The sequence below is a fragment of the Artemia franciscana genome, chromosome 5, assembly GCF_032884065.1.
Source record: "Artemia franciscana chromosome 5, ASM3288406v1, whole genome shotgun sequence".
NCBI classification, from domain to species: Eukaryota; Metazoa; Arthropoda; class Branchiopoda; order Anostraca; family Artemiidae; genus Artemia; species Artemia franciscana.
In genome coordinates, this window is record NC_088867.1 from 47,717,857 (window position 1) to 47,725,356 (window position 7,500).

The 7,500-nt window shown below is 51.4% G+C and overlaps 2 pseudogenes; both read left to right on the forward strand.

Annotated features, from left to right (window-relative positions):
- The first annotated feature begins 440 nt into the window (after nt 1–440).
- LOC136027785 (5.8S ribosomal RNA) lies at nt 441–595 on the forward strand (annotated as a pseudogene).
- A 600-nt stretch (nt 596–1,195) lies between these two features.
- Nucleotides 1,196–7,500, forward strand: part of LOC136027806 (large subunit ribosomal RNA) — a 9,096-nt pseudogene continuing 2,791 nt past the window's right edge.

Consider the following 7,500-nt stretch of genomic DNA (forward strand, 5'->3'; position numbering starts at 1 on the left):
ATAATGGACATTAGATTACTAACACTGTGGTAGTTGCTGCCCCAGCAACATTTTGGTGGGGCCCGGGAAGCACTCTTTACCCTTCCTGAGGGCCCAAGTGGTGCGAGACGAAGGGATTGGCTTGGTCAAAAGAGAGGCGCGGAAGTCCTCAGGTGAGCCAAAGTCTTGCACTGCGACTGCACTAATGTAGCATCGATTTTGCAAGCAATATGCCAACATGCTCTTGACATCTCGATGTATATTTTCTACGTGTGAATTCGTAGTGAAAAATAGTCATATTGGGGACTAGAGTGGCTCTGTGATTCAAGGATCATGGATACCACTCCGCGAGACTAAAGGGAGTGAAGGTGAGCTTGCCCCAACAGAGCATGGCTTGAGGTGTGCAAGGGTGCAATTGCATTGGCCTTGTTTGAGGGAGAATTTGAAACATTCATTAGAATGACCCTGGAGGATGGATCACTTGGCTCACATTACGAAGACGAACGCAGCTAGACGCGTGATTCCATGCGAACTGCAGGACACATGGAACGTCTATATTTTGAACGCAAATTGCATGTCCAGCCTTTGAGCTTGGACTACGTCTGGCTGAGAGACGGATGTTTTTATCATACGGTCATCTGGGTATACCGTCACTGCGAGGCTCCTTGCTTCTATAGGGCCGTTGATGTCAACGCCTATAGAGAATGCAAGCGATCTCGTCAAGTTTTGTGTCAACTGTTTATGTTGAGAGGATTTGGTGAGAGGTAAATTTGGTCTCGCTTACTGGTCTCATTTCCCTCTTTGTTGTGGGCTATTGGTTTAGGGGAATCAATAGTACAAGGAGTGCAAGTGATCTCATCAAGTAAGACAAGGCCCAGGGCTATGCCTCTTGTGGATCACCCTTTTACTTGTCACCCAACTGGGTAATGGTAACTGAGCTCCTTTTTGGTGGAACTTAGAGGAGGTGTTACACATTATTTGGGTGTACAGAGTGTATAAGGGATGAAAATCCAATTCTTCTTGGCTAAAACACTTTGACTGACAGCCTTTTGTCACAGGAATGGACTACTATGACTTTGGTAGTAGGAAATTGGTTTATTTGATGTTGAACTGTTGACTCCAAGGGGCATGCTGGCATTACTGGGTTTGTGGTGACCAGGTGACTTTGGTGATTGGTTTGAAAAACAAATGACCCTGTCAGTTTATGAAATCCCCCCGGCCTCAGCTCAGGCGAGACGACCCGCTTGACTTAAGCATATTAGTCAGCGGAGGAAAAGAAACTAACAAGGATTCCCTTAGTAGCGGCGAGCGAAGAGGGAAAAGCCCAGCACTAAGGGTCAATTGTATCCTTCGGGAGGCAATTTCGACCGATGCAGTGTTTGGGAGCCTCGTAAGACCGTCGCTTGTCCAGTCTAAAGTCCTCATGAATGTGGCCCGATTGCCCAGAGAGGGTGTCAGGCCCGTAGGACGGATGAGCGCTCGGCATTCCGAGGTCTCTCTAGAGTCGTGTTGCTTGAGAATGCAGCGCTAATCAGGTGGTAAACTCCATCTAAGGCTAAATATGAATGTGAGACCAATAGAAGACAAGTACCGCGAGGGAAAGTTGAAAAGAACTCTGAAGAGAGAGTTAAACATTGCGTGAAATCCTCCAGGGGTTTAAAACGGAAGGACTTTCGAAGTTCGAGCCATCTTCGGGATCAGTGTCGTGGGTAGCGAGTGCTGATGTGATGGGTTGAGGGCAGCCTCGGCTGTTCTCTGGTCATGTTGGTCATCTGCGTTGCTTACGGCGTGTATTCCCGGGTGGATTCGTAATCCGCACGCGGCTGGAACGGTGTCAAAGGACCCAGTGCTTTTGTTGCTTCGGCTTCAAGACGCTGGATTCCCGGCAACGATTCGGCCCGGCTTCTGTTGCTGGGAGCCCTTTTGTGGGTCTCCTGGGTGAGCGGAGAGTAGGCGAGTTCCTTCCGACCCGTCTTGAAACACGGACCAAGGAGTCTAACTTGTGTGCGAGTCGTAGGTCGATGAGAAGACCGATGGCGGAATGAAAGTTAAGGTATTGCTTGCAATGCTGATGGGAGATCCTTCTCCACTGGAGAGGGCGCATCCCAGGGGCGTCGTGATCCCGTTGCGGATGCGACGCACCTAGAGCACACATGATGGGACCCGAAAGATGGTGACCTATGCCTGGCCAGGTCGAAGTCAGGGGAAACCCTGATGGAGGACCGAAGCGATTCTGACGTGCAAATCGATCGTCGGAGCTTGGTATAGGGGCGAAAGACTAATCGAACCATCTAGTAGCTGGTTCCTCCCGAAGTTTCCCTCAGGATAGCTGGCACTCAAGCAAAGGAGACGGGAGTCTCATCCGGTAAAGCGAATGATTAGAGGCCTTGGGGCCGTAACGGCCTCAACCTATTCTCAAACTTTCAATGGGTGAGATGCCTTGCCGACCGTGGTGTTGTTAGCGGCAAGGATTTCGGATCCGAGTGCCCAGTGGGCCACTTTTGGTAAGCAGAACTGGCGCTGTGGGATGAACCAAATGTCCGGTTAAAGCGCCAAAACCAATGCATATTCCCGATCCCACGGAAAGGAGTTGGTTGCTCCAGACAGCAGGACGGTGGCCATGGAGGTCGGAAACCGCTTAGGAGTGTGTAACAACTCACCTGCCGAAGCAACTAGCCCTTAAAATGGGAGGCGCTTTAGCATTGTGCTGATACCGGACCGCCGGTCGCAGAGCTCGTCGATCCTTGGTGATCGTCGCTGACGCGCCGGTGAGTAGGGAGGTCGCACTGGTTGCGTTGAAGGGTTTGGGCGTGAGCCTGCCTGGAGCGGCCAGTGGCGCAGATCTTGGTGGTAGTAGCAAATACTCGAGAGAGATCCTTGAGGCCTGACGTGGGGAAGGGTTCCATGTGAACAGTGGTTGGACATGGGTCAGTCGGTCCTAAGCCCAACCTGAAATGGTAGCACAAGACGAGCGTTGAACGAAAGAGACACAGTGTGTTGATCGCAAAGCGTGAGGCTCGTGGCAAGGGCGAAAGGGAATCCCGTTTTTATTCGGGAACCTGGTTGGGGTAACGTTCGGATCCTCGTATCCGTCTCGGCAACGAGAATTGGCCATGGGAAGCTGGCGGGAGTGCCGGGAAGAGTTTTCTTTTCTGTGTAAGGGAGATACAAACCCTGGAATTCCTCCGCGGAGAGATAGGGTTAATCTTCCGAAGAGCGTTGCACTTGAGCGACGTCCGTGCATTCTTGTCGGTCCTTGAAAACCATGGTGAGGGCCACGTCTACTCCTCCCACCAGACCGTACCGATAACCGCATCAGGTCCCCAAGGTGAACAGCCTCTAGGCGATAGATGAATGTAGGTAAGGGAAATCGGCAAATTGGATCCTTAACTTCGGGATAAGGATTGGCTCTGAAGGTTGAGGGTGTCGGGCTTGGTGCAAGATGCGACTGGCTACCGAGTTGGGCTTGGGTGCTCGCAAGGGTGCTCGATCCCTTCTCAAGCTGGTTGTGGACGGCCCAAGCAGTGCTCTTAGTGCCTTGCTTCGGCTTGGTGCGGAGCCTCGGCGCCCAATGAACGACCAACTCAGAACTGGCACGATCCAGGGGAATCCGACTGTCTAATTAAAACAAAGCATTGCGAAGGCGCCATCGCGTGTTGACGCAATGTGATTTCTGCCCAGTGCTCTGAATGTCAAAGTGAAGAAATTCAACGAAGCGCGGGTAAACGGCGGGAGTAACTATGACTCTCTTGTCGCGCAGGCTTGAGAGAAGTGGCTACTCTTAACTGTCGGTGTGAGGCCTAAGCTCGACACTCTCTTTGGGAGGCGTCCGCTATGATGGTCTCCATAGGTGGGAGTAGGGACCCCGCGCCTTGAGAGTATGGTAACACTCGGCAAATACCCTTAATCGGGCGTTTACCGAGCGGCTCTACTTTGAACGCTTATGGCCTAAGCAACCTTACTATGGGATAAGGGTATCCCGAAGAAAGGGTCGAAGTAGTAGTCGTCTCTTTCACAGTGGCCACAGGGGTCGTCACTGGAAGGGGCAGGCGCAGCCATTCCCGGGAACCTGAGGTTTAGAAGCTCGAGACAGCAGGACGGTTTCCGTCAATGTGGGAATCCGCTAAGGAGTGTCTGGTGACTCACCTGCCGAGGCGACTAGATTGATGGATCCCATTAACAAGGGAAAAGGTACCACCTAAGATGCCCGGCCCTGGCTGGTTGAAAGGCCTGTCGGGGTACATGGTCCCTCCGGACGCCCAGAGTTGCTGCAAATCACAGCTCTGTCCTCCACGTAGGGTTGTCGCGGAAGTCCCAAACCCTCTATCCCCAGTGGATCTAGGCTGGAGTCCCAGTGGGGGTTCCAGTGGCTGGTCTGGGGTCTTGGTCAGGCGGGTCCTCAAGTGGAAGGGTCCACTTGAAGGGGTCGAATGGCTTTGGAGGGCGGGTTAAATGTTATCAGTCAAAGATAGCAACTACCAAAGGCGTACCGTTGGTTTGGCATGGCGGGTTTGACATACCTTAAAATGTCCGGGTGTAGCAGGTAAAAGTGCTGCACCCGTAAAATCACCTGTACTGAAATGGAAGGAACAAATAGAGAGAATATTAGTCAGCAGGCGTCCTCCTCGGAGGATGCGCTCGGACTGCTGACACGAGGTGAAGCTAGAGAGAGGGCGGATGCAGCCACGCCCCACGTCTTAATTTACAGAGTGAAGCAATGTTCACTCTGTGAAGCAAGGCTCTCGAGTTACAAGCTCTTAGTTGAGCACATGGTTCAGAGGCATCGAGTAGTGAGTGTAACTTGGCGGTGCCCGAGATGCCCAAAGACCTTTGCCATTGTGGCGGGGGTTGCTGGTCATCTCCCGCACTGCAGAGGTTCCTCCCCGCGAGAGGCCTCTGAACCCGGAGTGTACTGCAGGCAGAAGCGAATGAGGAGTGAAAGTGGAGAAATGAATGAGGGAATGAATGGTAAGAGAGTAAGGAATGAATGCACTGGTGTCATTGGAGCGCCGGGTCCTTCGGGGCCCACTATCCAAGCCAGTGAGATGAATGCTAATGTGGGACAGTTAATGTGTGTTGTTGATGGCTGTGGCAGGAGTTTCACATCTGCGACGGGTCTGGGGCAGCATATGCGGCACCAGCACCCAGTCGTACATAATGAAAGGTTTGCGGGAGTGAAAAGGGCTCGATGGAAGGATGACGAATTGCGACGTGTCGCACACTTTGAGATAGAGTGCGGAGATCTGGTTAATGTAAACCAGTACATTGCTTCGAAAATGCCTGGGAGGACGGGAGAGGCAGTTAAGAAAGTCCGCAAGCGGCACGATTACCTTGAGATACTAGAGGACGTGCGTCGTCGGGCAACCGACGGTCGTGCCAATCTAGTATCTCCTCCAAATAAAAGGTATAGAGCAACCATTGAGCCCTTAAATGCAAACGAGTTAATGGAGCAAATTGAAGACGGAGATGAGGCACTGTTTAGAAGCCACCCCGAGATTTCAGTTCCAGAGTTTGAAGGCGCGACCCTCGAAGCAAAAAGCTTCAGGACCACCGCCCTCCTAGCTGTGGAAGGGAAAATATCTGTCGATACACTCTTTAGGGAGTTCTCGGACAGATACCTCAAAGGTGCAAGGGAGGAGAGTATGACGGGCGGTAGAGGTCGAGGCGGGGGAAGGTCTGGTAACAGACAAGAACCTGCGGAAACCAAAGCCAAACGAAGAGTACGGAAGGAGCGGCCTGCAGAGAAGAGATTTAGACTAGCTCAGGCGATGTTCAATCGCAGTGAGAAGGATTGTCTCGACGCAATCCTAAGCGTGAATGGTTTTGAAAGGGAAGAGGTTTCTCTCACAAGCACTGAGAAGGATGCGCTTCTCAGTGAATACAAGGGTGTGTTCGAGTCAGACCCCCTCGAGGACAGGGAAGGATTCGTCCCATCAGTAACAAAGCTGGGGACGGAGTTGACATGCCCAATTTCGCCCGAGGAAGTGAGTAGAACCCTTAACTCTTTCGATGAGAATTCGGCTCCCGGGCCGGACCTCATCAAGTATTCTACCCTCAAAGGAGTAGATAACCATGTCTTGGCTGTTCTTTTTAATACATTCTTGGGGTGTAGTAAGATTGCTAGTTGCCTGAAGCCATGTAGGACAACCTTGGTCCCAAAAAGCCTGGGCCCCGGTTTACCAGGCAAGAAATTTCGGCCTATAACTATTGCAAGCGCAATCCTTCGCTTGTACACGAAAATTATTGTAAACAGGCTTAATGCCTGCGAGGTGTTGAGTGGCGCTCAAAGAGGTTTCGTACGAAGACCAGGATGCTTTGAGAACATATACTCGGTCAGAGCATTGATCAAAGCAGCACGCGAAGAGAAGAGGTCGATTGCCATTTTGGCTATTGACCTGGCTAAGGCGTTTGATTCTGTGCAGCACACTAGTGTGCAGAGGGCTCTGAATCGTTTTGGTGCGAGTGACCATCTGTGTCGAGTTGTGGATGATCTTTACACGGACGTGGACACACGTCTGAGTGTTGGTCGGACACAGCTAGGTCACATTATTATGCGGAATGGCGTCAAGCAGGGGGACCCACTGAGTCCGTTCCTGTTCAACCTTGTTATAGATGAATTCCTTACCACCGTGAACTCTGACCCAACCGTTACTCAGGGCATAGGGTTCCAATATGGTGGAGTAAAGGTTGCAGCCATTGGATATGCTGATGATTTGTTGCTAATTGCGGAGACCCGTCATGGGGCTCAATTGTTAATGGATGGGTTGACCACTTTTTGTAGGAACCGACACCTACGGATCAACCCAAGTAAATGTCAATCTTTGTGCCTAGAGTGGCAGGGAAAGGCCAAGAGCCATAAAGTTTTGGGGAGCATTGTAAGTGTTTTGAGAGATATAGAGCAGGAGACCTCCGTGGGGGAAGGCTCCGTACGTGTTCCGGCCGTTAGCGTGACTGGGTCTTTGAGTTATCTCGGGACCCAGATACGACCGGATGGAAACTGTGAGGTGAAGGAATCCGAGTTCGCGTCCTCGTTAGCTAAGCTACGAAGGGCTCCCCTAAAAGGGACACAGAAAATACGTCTGGCGAAGTTACTGGTTCAACGCCAGTTTTATCACGTATCTGTGGCGGACTTAAACATGAAACGGATAGAGCGGTATGATAGAGCCTTGCGCTCTTTCACGAAGAAGGTCTTGCACCTTCCTAAGTCAACTGCTACCAGTTTCCTATACACGAAAACCAGGGACGGTGGCCTTGGCCTGCCCTGTATCTTTGAAAAGGTTATGAAGTTCCTAAGGGGTCAGTTGCGCAAGCTTCAGACCTCGACGGACTTATGGATCATTGCACTGGCACAGACCCAGTTGGTACAAAAATTGCAGCGTCGGATAGAAAAATTTAAAGATCGTAATTGGCAGCAGGAATTCTCCCGGACCTGGCAGGGTCATGGGGCGGATTCCTTCAAGGCAAATCCAGTGGCCAACTTCTGGCTTCCAGGCCAGACTAAGTTTTTCAAGGGACGAGTCT